The sequence below is a fragment of the Crocuta crocuta genome, unplaced genomic scaffold, assembly GCF_008692635.1.
Source record: "Crocuta crocuta isolate KB4526 unplaced genomic scaffold, BGI_CrCroc_1.0 scaffold762, whole genome shotgun sequence".
NCBI classification, from domain to species: domain Eukaryota; kingdom Metazoa; phylum Chordata; class Mammalia; order Carnivora; family Hyaenidae; genus Crocuta; species Crocuta crocuta.
This window is the reverse complement of record NW_027529524.1, coordinates 77,921-95,159: the sequence shown is the minus strand read 5'-3', so window position 1 is coordinate 95,159 and position 17,239 is coordinate 77,921. Positions and strand designations below refer to the sequence as shown.

The following is a 17,239-nucleotide window of genomic DNA, read 5'->3' as shown; positions in this document are numbered from 1 at the left end:
CGGGGGGAATAGATAGTGGTAAGGGGTGTCCACGGGGTAGAACCAAGGCCTCACACCTTCCAAGGGACTTCCGGCTGAAACTAGGGTCTGATGCGATCTTCCTAAGTGGGTTTGAGCAATTTGCTAAGGAGGAGGCTCGGATCATTGGCACAAGTGGGAGGCGACCATAGCCCTGGAGCACTACCGAGTGTTACCTGTGGTGGCTCTGCAGGTACCTGGAGAAAGGGAAAGAGACCTTGCAGGAAGCAGATATGTGGGGACTCCAAGCTTCCTGACCTCCCCTGGGGTTGGGGCTGTACCTCTTGCTGGCCCCACAAAAAAGGGAGGAAAATGAGATTGACCCCAGAATTCTTCCCTGCCCCCCTCCTTGGATCCTGAAGGTGAGGAGTTCCGTGTACAACAAAGTGATTCACCAGTTCCATACATCACCAGGTGCTCTCATCAGGGAACAATATGCAAAAGAAAGACTAGGACCACTTCTCACACCACACACAAAAATAAATTCAAAGTGGAATAAAGACATAAATGTGAGACCTGAAACCATAAAAATCCTAGAAGAGAACACATGCAGTAATTTCTTTGACATGGGCGGTGACACCTTCTTTCTAGATGTGTCTCCTGAGGCAAGGGAAACCACAGCACAAATAAACCACTGGGACTGCACCCAAATAAAAAGCTGCACAGCCAAGGAAGTGACCTCTTGGATGTTTTATTTATTTATTTTTAAATGTTTTTATTTACTTGTGTGAGAGAGAGAGACAACATGAGCAGTGAAGGGTCGGAGAGAGATGGAGATACAGAATCTGAAGCAGGCTCCAGGCTCCAGGATCTGAGCTAGCTGTCGGGCACAGAGCCCGATGTGGGACTCGAACTCGAACACTTAACCGACCGAGCCACCCAGGCGCCCACCTCCTGGATGTTTTAGAAGGAGACGTACTCCCAGGGAATTTGAGGTCAGAGAGAGAGCTGGCTTTAGGGTACTTGGTGCAGAAACAACGGTTTCCTCTCTAAACCTGGGGCACCTGTGCCTGGGGCACCAGCTAGAGATCCTCACAGAGGCCAGTCTGCTTTTTGTTTACTAACCATGATCTAGATCACCACTGAATGATCCAGAATCTAATCTGTCAGAGTAGTGATTTTACCACTCATAGACACGTTTGTTTTCAGAGTCTTGCAATAACCAAAGCTGTATTTTCACTTTCCCAAACCATGACTGAGGGTTTTTGTATTTTAAATGATCTGCGTTCCGTAGCTCTGTCTGGGAGTCCCAGATAATACTCAACACAAAGCAGCACATAGAGATAGTTTGTTACCATATGTGATCTGTGCCTGGGCCTTGATTTATCAAGGGGACTAAGTGCCAGCTGGAGAGGCTGATGCCATTGAGGGAAGATTTCTTACTTACATTTCCCAAGGGGAGGGGCATGGCACACCACACAGGGCCACCGTGGGGGAGCACCTAAGAGAGCCAGGGGGCAGAAGGAGAGGAAGAAAGCATGGCTCAGAGCCTTGTTGTGTTTTCCTTGAGAAAAAGGAAGAGGGGCTGGGGAAACATTTTAGAATTGANAATGATCTGCGTTCCGTAGCTCTGTCTGGGAGTCCCAGATAATACTCAACACAAAGCAGCACATAGAGATAGTTTGTTACCATATGTGATCTGTGCCTGGGCCTTGATTTATCAAGGGGACTAAGTGCCAGCTGGAGAGGCTGATGCCATTGAGGGAAGATTTCTTACTTACATTTCCCAAGGGGAGGGCATGGGACACCACACAGGGCCACGTGGGGAGCACCTAGGAGGGCCAGGGGGCAGAAGGAGAGGAAGAAAGCATGGCTCAGAGCCTTGTTGTGTTTTCCTTGAGAAAAAGGAAGAGGGGCTGGGGAAACATTTTAGAATTGACTCATCTGAATAACGGTATCAGTGGGCTCTGTGTGACAGGAGTGTCTCTAGAAGTCTGCCAGCTGGCCCTGGGTCACCAGAGCAGAGGGATACTGCCTCCTGGAGTGCATGCACCTGACCAAGAGATGGTTCAGAATAGGGGATCTGGATTGTTTAGTTAGCGAAGGAAAGGCGTGCTTCTGGGCCAGCACTTAGCTGTCTCTAAGAATTGGCCAGCCCGGTGAGGGAGAGTGTCGCCCCAGTTACGGAGGCCATACATGCCAGAGCATCAAGAATACAGAAAATACCCATTAATACAATATATTTCAACTAGAATGTGCAACTGTTAATCCCCTCAAAGTTGCAAGTATTTAGTGCAGTGAAAACGCCCTTCACCAGTGTTTGTGCCCTGCCTCTGTTTGTGAATGAAAACCTAAGGAATATTATATTGGGTTATTATTGGTACCATTTTCTCCACCCTGCTGAATGTAAGGAGGTCATTGGTTTTCAGGGAGCCTCCCTAGAGTCTAGTAAATACTAGATGCAACAAATATGTGGCTAAACCCTGTCGATAGAGATTTATTAAACATCTGTATAATAACATATTTAAATCTGAGAATTCCACTTCTTAGAATTCCTTACCTCTCTTTTCCCTCACCAGGCACCTGCTGCCTTTTCTTCATCTTTCTCGTCCCTCAGGCCCTGTCCTCCCCTCAGTCTCCACCGCTCTCTCCATCCTGGATTGGGGCACTAGTGCCACCCCATCTCCTGCCACCTGTGGCTCTTCTCCCCACAGGGGTCAGCAATCCTGCTAATGCGAGTCAGAAGGTGTCATTTCCTCACTGAAAATGCTCCAGTAGCTCAGTCTCACTCTTGGGAATCTACTTGAACTCAGGGGCTTTGGGCTATTTTGGTGAAAGCTGTCTACACAGCATAAAAAGACATTCGGGGTTCACAGTAGGCTCTAAATTAATTGTTGTTAAATGCATGAATGAAACATGACTGTATTGGAACCTAATTGCATCACATAAAAATCACAAAATGTAAAATACATAAGCAAAATGAGGAAAGATTCTATATCATGCCCCTAGTGGGCCTGAGGGCTCATAAATTCATTCTGGGGGCAAGGCCGCTACGTACACTGAGGCTGTGCCGTGGTTTTTCTGTTGCTGGAGAACCAATTCCCACAACCATAGTGACTTACCTCAGCATCTGTCCATGTGTCCCAGTCCTGCAGGTCAGCAGTTCGGCGTGACACTGAGGGTTCTCTCCTGGGTGCCACAGGCAGTGTTTGCACCTCAGCTCAAAGTCCCCTCCAAGCTGGCACAGAGCTGTTGGCAGAATTCCGTTTCTGGGAGCTGGAGGACTGAGGTCCCTACTTCCTTACACGATGGCAGTGGGATGCTGCTCTCAGCTCCTGGGGCCTCCAGCACTGCTTGCCTGGTGGCCCCTTCCATTGTCAAGGCCTCCCTCACATGAGTTCTGCTCACTCTGCCAGGTCTTCACTCAGGAAAAACCTCCTCCTATTAAGGGCTCACCTTATGAGGTCAGGATTACCCATGAGAACCATCCAGTTTTAAATCAGCTGATATGACCATTAACTGCACATGCAAAGTCCCTTCACACTAGCGCCTGGATTCCTGTTTGAACCAACAACTGGGAGAATATGAACAACCTGAGATTGGTTAGGGCAGCCATCTTGCAACCTGCCCAGGACAGTCCGGTTCTTCCTCTTTGTCTAATGGATCAGAGTCAGAGGTCAAAGTTCAAATAAATAGATTGTCTGAATGTTAATAATATCTATTTTGTTCAGTTAGGTATAGATATTCTTCTTAAATCTTAAAACCAATTGAGGATGTTTAACATCTCATAGTTAATTTAGAGCCAATAGAAAGTAAAGTGGGATAGTTCATCCTGTTCTTTGGACTCTGTAACAGTTATGTGCTGTTGCATCACAAGTGTCCCGAGACTTAGCAGCTCAGAGCAACACGTGTTCATTGTCTCCCACAGTTCCCCAGGGTCAGGAATCCAGGAGAGGCTCACCTGGGTGCTGCTGGCTCAGGACCTCTCTCAAGGTCGCAGTCAAGTTGTCAGCCAGGACTGCACCATCTGATGTCCTGAGTGGGGCTGTGGGATTCCCAGGAAACAAAACTCCCTCACGTGGCTGTTGGAAGAAGCATCTTTTTCTTCCCAGATGGTCCCAAGAGGTCTCGGCTCCTTGTGGACTTTTCCATAAGGTGGCTAATGACTAGGTAGCTTCTCCCGGAGCAAGTAATCAGACAGAGAAAGACAGAGAGAGAGAGACAGAGAGAGAGAAACCCAGCTGGAAGCTGCCATGTGTTTTATGTCCTGGTGTTGCAGGATTCTCACACAGAGAGTCGTGACACCGGGGCTTTTCTTTCCAGGAAGCAACTTTTTTTGTGCAGGCACCGCTCAATTGGGTTTGTACCCAAAAGAACTGAGTGGACCACATCACATGGCATAGTTGTTTTTACTACATTTTCTATTTCTTTGTCTCCCATATATGGTAACACACATAAACATGCAGTCTGATTAAGTTGTCTCAGTTTACAAGAACATGGGGGATGTAGGCACCTGGGCACATATCTAGGTGACCTTGAAGTCTTCTCTTCTCTCTTCTTCATTTTTTTTCTCTCTCGTTAGGAAGGGGTTCCTACCACATTCCCCCCTTTGATGCTCGGACCCCTCTATTTTGGGTCAAAGAGCATCATCCTGGCTTAGAGGTTTATATTTCCATAACATCATTACATGAGGAGCCATTTTTCTCTCAACCATAGTCTCAGTGAGACTGGAGACTGATCGTATAATCAAGGGAGCCAAGCAAGGTAAGATCAAACATCCTCTCTGAATTAGGAGGACAATACCTATGAGGGCTTTGCATCCCCCGAAAGATGAAAACCATCCTCCAAATACCTCCCTGGGGTTCCAACCGTTCCAGGTTTGGACTGGGACATGAGCAAACTTTCTTATTCGATCTGTGATCTCCTCTAGGACTTTTCCCTCATCATCTATCTGTAGGCAGCAGTCGTTCAGGTTGAATTTTCCACAAACACCACCCTCAGAAGCAAGCAGGTAATCTCAGGCCAGGCGATTTTGGTAGATGGCATTGCGCATTTTGGTTTGCTGCTTAGCTAGTAAGTTAAGAGCTCTGGCAGTTTCATTGGATATAATTTCTACAACTGCTTGCAGCCTAATTATGCGGTTTAGCATATAAATGGGGGTGCAGTAGCCCCAAGACCCATCAATGAATTATCCACTCGGGAGGCCATTCATCTTCTTTCCAGTTGCCAATTTGCAAGGCACTCCGCTTTCTTTGACTTTCCTATCTCCATATATTTGAACTCCCAGATGTTCTCCTTCTGCAAGTGGGAGTAGGAAGAAGGATGGGCGAATAGTTCCCAGCACACATGACCCTGACCAGCCTGAAGGGAGTACTGTATAGGCTGTTCTCCCACATATCCAGCTGGCTGGGCAACCTCTGCCAATACAATAGCAAGAAGTAAAGCAAATATTGGAATAATAGTGAGAGACAAGGGGTGACAGTGCATTACAGTAAGAGGCAGATGTAAGAAATAAGGACAGTCTATTTATTTCACCCGACCGGCGATTCCTCAAGCTTCTGCGGTGCGTAGATGAGTCAGCTTCCGGGGTGACTAAAGCAGGGCTGTAGTCTCCCGGTAGAGTCTCCGCCATGGCAGCTCGCTTCTTCCATATGGTCAGCTTACACGGCGTGGACGGATCAAGAATGCACTCCCAGTCCCCGGATGCCGGCTTCACTCTGCTGTGGTGAATCCAGGGACCCACCTCGGCTACTTTTACTGCAGTAGGGGTGGACAAAATGACAGTAAACGGGCCCCTCCAAAGGGGTTTGAGTGGTTGGACATTCCACTCTTTTACCCATACAGCATCTCCTGGCTCAAGGGAGTGAGCATCTGTGGTCAGACCCAAGGTAATCGTTCTTTAACCCATCGGTGTAGGGTGGCTAGAGTAGAGCCCAGAGCCTGCATTTGCTGCCTTAGGGTTAAATTGCCTATGTCATTTAAATCTCCCCTTATCCCCTTAACAATTGGGGGAGGGCTCCCATAAAGNTTCCAGGTGCTTTTGGATCCCGACCTGTGCCTTGCAAGGGATGAAGTACTGTCTCAGGAGGTGGGCTCTGCCCCAGGCTTTAGTTCTACAACCACAGGGGGTATGTTTCGCACCAATCCTGGTGGGTTGTCTTCAGGCCACCGCCCTGGGACTTTAAAAGGAAGTTCAGGCACCGATTGCGGTTTTTCCTTGAGGCTATAGAGACACCATTCCTCTCCCTGGGGAATCGTGAGAGTCATAATCCTTGCCTCTGGTTTTTGGAGGGTCAGAGCAGCCCGTCCCTGGGAGTTGAAAGTGATCTGGGCCTGCAGTTTTCCCAGTAGGTCACAGCCCATTAGAGCCACGGGGCAGTCAGGGAGGTACAGAAATTCATGGCTGACTTCGTGGCCACCTAGACTGCATCGTCGAGGTAACAGGAAGGGACGACGTATCTGATCGCCTGTGGCCCCCACGATGGTGGCTTGTCTCCGTGAGAGGGGGCCCACGGGTTGGGTCACTGCTGAGTGTTGTGCTTCAGTATCTACCATAAAGTCAATGGGTCGGCCCCCCACCTTCATTCTGACCATGGGCTCCCGAGGGCCTAGCAAAATAGAGCCCGGTCTGTCCTAGTCCTCCTCATAGTCCTCCATGGCGGCTAGCCCCACAAAATCATTCTTGGGGGCCCCATGAGGCTGCGGGGTCAGTCGGTACCGGCCCTGGACTACATGGTCCCTTTTTTTCTGCTTAGGATCTTGCTGAGAATCATCTGGTCGCTGGGGGCACTCACTTTTCCAGTGGCCCTCCTGACGGCACAAAGCACACTGGTTCCAGCCTAGTTTCCATCTAGGGCGAGCCCCTCCTCCTCACTGCTCCCCTTTCTGGCCTTGGCCCTTTCCCTGCGGGGCTTTCTTCTGGGGGTGTCTTGACTGCTCCGCCAAGGCGGCAGCTAACAAGTCTGCCTGTCTTTGCATCTTTCGGCGTTCTTCCTTCCGTGCTGCCTGGTCACGGTTAACGAACACCTGGGTTCCTACTTCTAGCAACTGACTGATATTCATGCCAGTGAAACCTTCTAGTTTCTGCAGCTTGAGCCGAATATCTCCCTGGGCCTGGCCTACGAAAGCCATATTAATCATCCGCTCATCCGCTGGTTGGCGGGGTTTCTTCAGGTTCTGCTGACTGTATGGGCTTTTTAGCCTCTGGCTGGTATTTGGAGGAAGCTGTGAGGCGAGCCAGGATAATTTACAGCTCTCTTCAATACAGACTATTAGCCAAGGAGGCCGGGACAGGACCAGGTCTTGCCAACAGTCAATATAAGGAAATTGGTCAGGGTGGCCCGGGTCCCCTGCAATGACCCTGAACACTTGGCCAACTAGTTCCTTACCAAGTGAGCCCTCAGAGGGCCAGCCCACCCCAAACGATGGCCAGTCAATTTCACAGAATGTCTGGAGCTTTTCAGGAGTTAGTTTACACCATAATTTCCTGAATATCCCTTTTTGAAATTCCTCAACATACACTCTAGGGGAGTCAGTTTACTCTGCTTTCCACCCATTTCCTCCCCCTAACAGACGACTTTCACGCACAAGAAGGGGAAGACCAGGGAAGGAGGGGGACCAGTTTGGAAAGGACGCACACCCGCTTTGTCCATTTCTGGCCGCTCTCCTCTCAGAGATATTTCAGGCTCCTCTTAGATTGGCGGGTTCAGTTTCAGTCCCTGACCTGGGTCAGACTCCCGAGGAAGTCTGACGCCGCCTTAAGCCGTATGAGGTCGCCACGGAACCGCGGATCGGGACTCAACACTCGCTTCGGCTCTTGGTCAGGTCGGGAACCTTCCAGCTGTCTCAGTCACACACACTCACACAACGACTCCAGCCCTCCGCCCTACATCCAGCACCTTAGAGTTGCAGCTTCGTTCCTCTTCCCTTGTGGACTTACTAGTGCAACTCTGGGAGGTGATCAGTCTCCCCTTCTGCCTCTTAGGGGCAGGTCCACCAAAACGAACCCGGGTTCTTACGAGTCAGACGGGCGGCGCTCCTTAAGCTTGTTCCTGGGCCTCAGGGATTCCATTAGCGTACACAGGGCCCTCGCCCCGGCTTGCCGGGATAGGCTAGTCCCCTGCGGATCAAGAGGTCCCCTGGCGCCAGTGAGGTCCCTTCTCCTGGCGCTCTGAGGCTCAGGCTCGTTACCCCCCCCCCCCCACCCCCCCGTTGGCAAGGGAGGTGGAAATGCACCTTCTCCAAGTCCCGGGTGAGCCCCCAGGCAATGTTGCAGGATTCTCGTTCAGAGAGTCGTGACACAGAGGCTTTTCTTTCCAGGAAGAATCTTTATTCGTGTTGGCACGACTCAGTTGGGTTCGTACCCAAAGAACTGAGCGGCCCACATCACATGGCATAATTTTTAAATCCATTTTCTATTTCTTTGTCTCCCATATATGGTAACACACATAAGCATGCAGTCTGATTAAGTTGTCTCAGTTGACAAGAACATGGGGTTGTAGGCACCGGGGCGCATATCTAGGTGACTTTGAAGTCTTCTCTCCTCTCTTCTTCATTTTTTCTCTCTCCTTAGGGAGGGGTTCCTACCACATTAGTAGTGTGTTTTCTGATTTTAGTAGTGTGTTTTCTCTCATATATTTTCAGTCAATCTAGGTAAAACTTTGTCAATGTTATTCATCTTTGCAAAGAACCAGTTTATGACTTCATTGGTTTTGATTGTTTTTCTATTCCCTGTTCTATTTATCTCTCATATAATATGGATTCTTAACTTTCTTCTGCTTGCCTTGAGTTTATTTTTTGTTCTTTTACTAGCTCTTAAGTTGTAGAGTTTGGTTGTTGATCTGAGATTTGTTTTGATAGAAGCATTTGCGGCTATAAATTTCCCCATTAGCATCGTTTTCCCTGTATTCTCTAAGTTTGGATATATTGAGTTTTGTTTTCAGGTGTCTCTAAATATTTTCTAATGATTTTTTTGGTGGTATACTTGTTTTACAGCTAAATTGACACATCTGAACCAAAGTATTCACATTACCCGATATACTTTAAAGAGAATCATGTACTATAGTCTTAGATATAACCACAGAACAAGCAGAACAAAAGGCTTAAAGATATATCCACAGTGTGTATTATTTCAACACTCATTCATTTATAAATTAGCCTACATACTGTTCTTTTTTCTTTTTGTAATTCTTTAAAGCTGTTTATTTGTTTGTTTACTTTTAGGATTCGTGGGTGAGTGGGGAGATGGACAGAGGGAGAAAGAGAATCTTAAGAAAGCTCAGCATTCAGCATGGAGCCCAAAGCAGGGCTCCAACTCATGAGCAGGAGTTTGTGACCTGAGCCAAAATCAGAAGTCAGATGCTTCACCAACTGAACCACTCAGGCACCTCTCTTTTTCTTATTGTTTCATTGCTTTATTCAGGAAAGATTCATTCAAGGAAAAGCAATGTAATTTTTGTTTCGATGGCTTCATACAAATGTTATGAATTAAATAAAGAATCCATGAAATTCTCAGCTAGTAATCTGAACCAATAGATCCTACTAAAAATAGCCAAAGTTTTAACAACCAAATAGCCAGTCTGTTTGTGGTCTTGAAGAACATCTAATGGACTCTCAAGTATTCTTATAATGAAGAGTACTGCAATTCTGTGAGATTCGTCAAAATTTAAAAGAGCATCGTTTGCAGAATCATTCGTAAAGCTCTAAATGCCATTTAAATGACAAAAATGAGAATTTTAATTAGTTGCTTCACAGGACCAAACTTATAAATCATAACTAGTTAAAATTCAGTTCTATTGTGACTTCTCGCTTACAAGGTAATTAGTTGGTAAATTAATAGATGGCATAAAAATTAATACTTAACATTATTTTTTTTAAGGAGACAATATATTATAACCAGGGAATACAGAAAATTCAAAGTATTTTACAATATGATAACCATTGAAATCTGTATCTGTATACAACAGAGTATAAGTCACCTCTAGTGAACTCATACATTTTCAACAGTTTATTCTGTTGTGAGTTATTGAATTGTTTTATATATATAGCTTTTTCTTGAACAAATATTGCATTGTATACGTGGATAAGACTTAGATATTGAGATATTTTTAAAATATTTTTAATTTTTTTTTATTTGAGAAAGAGAGAGAGCAGGAGAGGGGTATAGAGAGAGGTAGAGAGAGAATCCCAAGCTGGCTCTGCACTGTCAGCACAGAGTCTGATGTGGGGCTTTAATTCACACACCAATAGATCATGACCTGAGCTGAAACCAAGTATCGGACGCTTAGCCAGCTGAGTCACCCATGTGCCCTGAGATGTTTTTTAAAATATTTATAAATTTTTCTGATATGCAAAACAGTTGGCAATAATTTTACAGCATTTGATTTTATAGAATTAAAATTTCACACTGTTCTCATTTTGATGTTTAAAAATAATTCACAGAAAAAATAGCAATTACACAGCCTGATTGTATGGTAGTGTTATTTCCAGTTTCTAGTTCTGGTAATTAAAACCTCCATTAAATCTGTTAACAATTCATTACCTGTACACTTATGAAGGCAGTTCCCATGATTTGCAAACAAAACCTTCAGGTTTCATATTACTTACCAAAGAATTCAGTGCAGCAATAAAAGAAAACCCAGTATGCATATTTACAGACTAATTTGCAAATTGACCAGTTTCTGTGACCCAAACTGTTTCGACTTTTCAAGATACTGTCCCTAAAGTTCCATATCATTGTGACCTGCCCCTTCTACCCACAGAGGCTCCATGATACTTCGCCAAGTCTCAAACAATGTTGAGGCCATGTGAAAAGTCACCAATTTCATCTCAGTCCCGTGAATTATTAATACTGGAGACTTTGTCAATATTTGGGAATGCATCCAAACAGTAGGTCTTCATGGTATCAGGAAAAGCGACAGGCATTCCTGAGGTCAAAGGAGAATGAAGAAGGGCAGCTCTTACACCAAGCAGCAAGATCCACAGATGGTACTCTCCCTCTCTAATTTCGCCATATAGAATCACACTTTCAAGGCATTACCCATATCTTGTCCTAAGAGCAAGGCAAGCAGCTTCTATATTTGCATAGAGGCTCTTCTCTGTTGTTTTCCCAGAACCTGTACCATCCCAGAATAATCATATGAGAATATAGAATTATTCTGAGATCCCAGTCCTATGTACAGCTGCTCATCTGACCAAGAGCAACAGCACTTCCATGTGAGAAGAGTAAAGTGTACTTGACATTGGGTGCACAAGCACAAACATGCAGGCATTCTGTTGCCTTTACTGGTTCTAGTCATGAAACACTAATAGCATCTCTTGTCTGAAAGAGTGCTGCCAGTTGTGATTGATGTGAAGCCCAGAGTCTTCCACATTCATCACACGTCAGTGTGTAAGTTGGATCAGGTGGCAAAAATGCTAATTTAGAAGCCATTTTCCCAGGGAAGGTGGACGGCAGAAGGGGCCACACAGTTCACTAATTCATCCTCTGCACCTGAGGGAGCACAGCGCGGGTGTCGGGAGGAAAGAGCTGAGAGAGAGCCCTTGCCCACGCGCTGTCCTATCCAAGAGGCAGCCCACTCTGCTGCCTCAAATGCTGTCTCCCCTTCTAGCCCTGCAGACATACCCCAGGGCAGCCAGGCGTTTCTTCCCTTTCCCCTCCAGTCGCTGCTCCTCCTCAGCCTCCGCTGTGGGGCTGGCTCTCCTGGTGGGAGCAAGGTGGGCAGGGAACCAAGGAGGCCAGCCGAACCCTCGCGAAGGCAGGAGTTGGTCACTGACTTAAATATTCTTTTAATAGTTCGTTTGTGATTTCTTTTGGTCCGTTGGTTAAGAGTGTATTTAATTTCCTCCAATTTGTGAATTTTCCCGTTTTCCTTTTGGTTTTGATTTCTAACTGCATCTCATTATGGCTGGGAAATTAGTCAGCCTGATATCTCCTGTTCAATTCTGTTGAGTCTTAACTTGTGGTGTAACATAAGGTGCATCCTGGACAACGTCCCATGTGCGCTGGAGAAGAACGTGTATTCTGTTATTTGTGGGTAGAGTGCTGTGTACATGTGTGTCAGATCTAGCTGGTTTACTATGATGCCCCAGCTGTGTGTTTCCTTACGTTTCTTCTGCTGGGTGCTCTATCCAGCTTTGAGAATGGGAGAGTGAATTCTCCAGCTACTATTGCAGGTCTCTACTTCTCCCTTCCCTTCTATCAAGTTGTGGCTCATAGATTTTGTTGATCTGGCATTCATGCCACAAGTTTTTCCTTATTATATCCTCTTCCTGTATTGAAACTTTTATTAATATATACTGTTCTTTCTGTCTCTTTTAAATTACTTTGAGTTCAAGTCTATTTGGTCTGATATCGTAGAAGATACTTCAGTTCTCTCTTGGTTACTGTGTGCAGGGGATATCTTTTCTTTCTTTTCACTGTCAAACTGTTTATGTTTTTGGATAAAGTGAGTCTCTTTTAGGCAACATAGAGTTAGGTCATCATTCTCTCACTGTTCTGCCAGCCTCTAGCTTTGATTGGAGTATTTAACTCACTTAAATTCAAAGTAATTGCTGATAAGGAGGGACGTGTCTCTGTTATTTGGCTATTTTCTATATCCCTTAGAATTATGTTGTTCCTCATTTCCAGACTTGCTGTTTTAGTTTTTGTTTAGTTTAATTTTGTAGTGAAATGGTTTCTTTCCTTCTCACTTCCTTTTGCATATATTACTCTATACATATTTTCTTTCTATTTACCATGGGGATCACATTACACATCATAAAAATATAGGCCTCTAATGTGTATTTCTACAAGCTTATCTTCAATAACAAACAAGAAAGTCTCATTTTATACAGCTCCATCTGATCCACTTGCAGTGATTGACGTCAGAAAATTGCATCTTTATACATTGTCCCAAAACATAGACTAAAATTGTTTTCATGTATTTGTTAAGTTAAAAACAAAAAGTGGAGTTACAATGCAAAGTTATGATTATAGTGGCTTTTTAAAAAATATATCAATCTTTCATATCATGTAGAAAACAAAAACTGAAGGTACAAAAATGTCACACTAACACTATGTTTATAATTTCCCATTTACTTACCTTTACTGAGATCTGTATTTCATCACACAGCTTCAGGGACTGTCCAGGTCCTTTCATCCTGAAGGATTCCCTTTAGCAGAACTTGCAGGGCAACTATCTTGGTGATGAACTCTCTCAGCCTTTGTTTAACAGAGAATGTCTTCATTTCCCCCTAACTCTGAAGACCTATTTTGCAAGTATAGGATTCTTGACTGAATATTTTTCTCNTAAAAACAAAAAGTGGAGTTACAATGCAAAGTTATGATTATAGTGGCTTTTTAAAAAATATATCAATCTTTCATATCATGTAGAAAACAAAAACTGGAGGTACAAAAATGTCACACTAACACTATGTTTATAATTTCCCATTTACTTACCTTTACTGAGATCTGTATTTCATCACACAGCTTCAGGGACTGTCCAGGTCCTTTCATCCTGAAGGATTCCCTTTAGCAGAACTTGCAGGGCAACTATCTTGGTGATGAACTCTCTCAGCCTTCGTTTAACAGAGAATGTCTTCATTTCTCCCTTACTCTGAAGTCCTATTTTGCAAGTATAGGATTCTTGACTGAATATTTTTCTTTTAGTACATGGAATATGAGCCCACTGCCTGCTGATTAAGGTTTCTGATGACAAATCTGCTAACTTTTTAAGGAACCCTTGCATGTGATGAGTCACATTTCTCTTAGTGCTTTTAAGACTCTTTCTGTGCCTTTGCTTTTCAATGGTTTCATTATAATGTGTCTTGGTGTGGATGTCTTTGTGTTCATCCCAAATGGAATTTACTATTCTTGGAAGTTTATATTTCTGTCTTTCATCAATTTGGATCAAATTTTCAGGCATTATTTTCTCAAATAATCTCTCTTACTTTATTCTCTGTCTTCTGTCTGGGACTCCCACAATGCATTGTTATGCCAGATTCGTGAGTCCCCAGAGACCACCAAGGAGCCAACACCAATCCAAGTACAAAAGGGTCTTTATTACAANTTTCTGATGACAAATCTGCTAACTTTTTAAGGAACCCTTGCATGTGATGAGTCACATTTCTCTTAGTGCTTTTAAGACTCTTTCTGTGCCTTTGCTTTTCAATGGTTTCATTATAATGTGTCTTGGTGTGGATGTCTTTGTGTTCATCCCAAATGGAATTTACTATTCTTGGAAGTTTATATTTCTGTCTTTCATCAATTTGGATCAAATTTTCAGGCATTATTTTCTCAAATAATCTCTCTTACTTTATTCTCTGTCTTCTGTCTGGGACTCCCACAATGCATTGTTATGCCAGATTCGTGAGTCCCCAGAGACCACCAAGGAGCCAACACCAATCCAAGTACAAAAGGGTCTTTATTACAAGCTCGAGCCAGGGCTCATGTGTCTACCGGTGTAGTGGCAGCAGGGTGAAGCCCCAAACAATAGCTAGCAGGGTTTTTATGGGGTAAGGGACGGGGGTGTTACAGTGCACACGTTGCACGTATGGCATCATCACATAAGCACCAATCGTAATTGTACTGCGTCCATGGTAACTGCTTTGACCATTCAGTATCTGTGAGGTGTTCATTACTTTTGGTGGGACCCAATCATGACTTTTGAGAATCCTTTGAAAATGACCAATTATGAGGTGAATTTAAAGGGCCCATGTGGGGTTCAGGTAAGCGGTGAGTGATTGGCTAGTTGTACAAAATAACTGTCTGCAGTTCCGAGCCTTAACTCAGACCACAGGAATGTTTTTTTTTTGTTTTTTGTTTTTTGTTTTTTTTGATTAGCTGATCTGAGGGCGGTCCGAGGATGGCTTCAGCCTTGAGCGATCTGAGGCTTTTCCTGGAACTGGAACTGGGGCTACGTGCAGCCCAAGGTTGCTCTTAATGGAGGACTTAATCTCAAAATGACATTACTTATGCTCTTCAGCATATGTTGGTCCCCTTTCTGGTGTCTCAGTGTTCCATTAGGCTCTGTTCATTTGTCTTTAGTGGTTTTCATTTGGTTCCCCAGACTAGATAATTTCAGTTGTCCTATGTTCAAGCTCACTGATTCTTCTTTCTGCTTACTGCAATCTGCTCTTGAATACCTCTAGTGAATTTTTCATTTCAGTTATGGTATGTACCAGCACTGCACTTTCCTTTCAGTTTCATTTCATGGTTTGTATCTATCCCATGTTGATAATTTCTTTTTATTCATAACTCATTGTCTTGACTTTCTGTGACTTCCTTTAATTCTTTGAGCATCTTATAGACAGTTGATTTAAAGTACTTGTCTAGGGGTGCCTGGGTGGCTCAGTCGGTTAAGCATCTGACTTCAGCCCAAGTCATGATCTCGTCGTTCGTGGTTTCGAGCCCCGTGTTGGGCTCTGTGATGACAGCTTGGAGCCTGGAGTTTGCTTCAGATTCTGTGTCTCCTTCTCTCCCTGCCTCTCCCCTGCTCACACTGTTTCTCTGACTCTCCTTCTCAAAAATAAATAAACATTAAAATTTTTTTATATAAATAACGTACTTGTCTACTATGTCCACATTCTGGTCTTTCATAGGGGTATTTTCTGTTTTTTTTTTTTTGAATGAAACATTTTTTCCTGTTTCTTTGTATATTTTGTGTTTCATTCTTGTTGGAAATGGGTCATCTCAATCTTATAACATGGTGACTGTGAAAATCAGATTCTTCCCATCAGCAGGTTTGTTGTTTGTTTTGATTTTTGACCGTTGTACTCTGTGTGCCAGAAAATCGGCCTGAAGTATTCATTTCAGCTCTTCAGCAATCGTTTTTCAGCCTGAGCATGTAGCTTTCTACATCACTGCAACCCCCTCCACCATTGAGGTTCAGTGATAACCCGAGAGTGGAGTGACAATGCCCCTGTGTGGACAAGGATTGACAACAAAAACCCTTTTACCTGCTTAGCCAGTACCACCTCAGGGTCTCCTTGGGCTACTGCACCAGAACAGGGCTCTACATATAAGGAATATGCCTTATGTCAGGTTTGGTTTGTAAATTGTTTGGCTTGTAAATCTACACTAACTTTGATGTTTCCTCTGTATTGAGTAACCAGGGACTCTAACTTTACAGAAGAAAAAGGTCTCTGGGCCATTAAAGTTGCTTCCCAGATCTGTGCCTGACCCACAAACATCCTGGAGGCTCCAATACACACTGGCGTTTTCCACGGAGAGGACCTTGGACCTAGGAGTCCCTGTCACTTGTTCCTGCTGCTGCCTCTGATGCTGGAGGCTGGGACACTGGCTCTTTCCTGCAGTGATGTAAATGCCATAATCTTCTCTCCTGACCAGGTCAGGCCCCACTGTCTGCTACCCAGATCACTTGATTCGGGAGCTCTGGTACCCAAGCTCAAATCTCATTTCTATCTTGATGGCTGACCAAGGGATTTGAGGGCAGCCAGCCAGGAGCTCCCAAGTGCTTCAACCCCTGTAGCTGACCCAATGACCTCCAACAGAAAAAAAACAGAGTATAGGACGTCTCAGAGTCACCTGGTGGTTAAACACTGCCCGTCTACAGTTCCCAATGTGATCAAAATGTGAGTGCAGGAGGCCCTATGCATAGTCCTGGTTGCTTCTCAGGCAACCAAGACCAGCAGGCAGGCGCTAACCTCATGTAGGAGCACGCGCAGATGCAGACAAATGTGTGCAGGACCCACCACACCAAACACCCATACACTTTTTTCTTTCCAGCCTCCAAGTAAATTTTAAGAAATTCTTGGCACAACATTCATTCCCTCATTCCTTCCTTCCTTCCTTCTTTCCTTCTTTCCTATTTTCAAGTATACTATTTGAAGGTCTCTGTGCCAAGCTCTGTGTCAGGCCTGGTAATCTTTTAATGAAACAGACAGAACATATATTCTCCTAATGNCTTGATGGCTGACCAAGGGATTTGAGGGCAGCCAGCCAGGAGCTCCCAAGTGCTTCAACCCCTGTAGCTGACCCAATGACCTCCAACAGAAAAAAAACAGAGTATAGGACGTCTCAGAGTCACCTGGTGGTTAAACACTGCCCGTCTACAGTTCCCAATGTGATCAAAATGTGAGTGCAGGAGGCCCTATGCATAGTCCTGGTTGCTTCTCAGGCAACCAAGACCAGCAGGCAGGCGCTAACCTCATGTAGGAGCACGCGCAGATGCAGACAAATGTGTGCAGGACCCACCACACCAAACACCCATACACTTTTTTCTTTCCAGCCTCCAAGTAAATTTTAAGAAATTCTTGGCACAACATTCATTCCCTCATTCCT

At 44.7% G+C, this 17,239-nt stretch overlaps 2 pseudogenes; both read right to left on the bottom strand.

Annotated features, from left to right (window-relative positions):
* LOC144228944 (patr class I histocompatibility antigen, B-1 alpha chain-like) overlaps positions 1-7,089 on the bottom strand; it is a 10,871-nt pseudogene extending 3,782 nt beyond the window's left edge.
* Positions 7,090-10,607: 3,518 nt separating this feature from the next.
* On the bottom strand, positions 10,608-13,097 carry LOC144228943 (alpha/beta hydrolase domain-containing protein 17B pseudogene; annotated as a pseudogene).
* Positions 13,098-17,239: the final 4,142 nt, after the last annotated feature.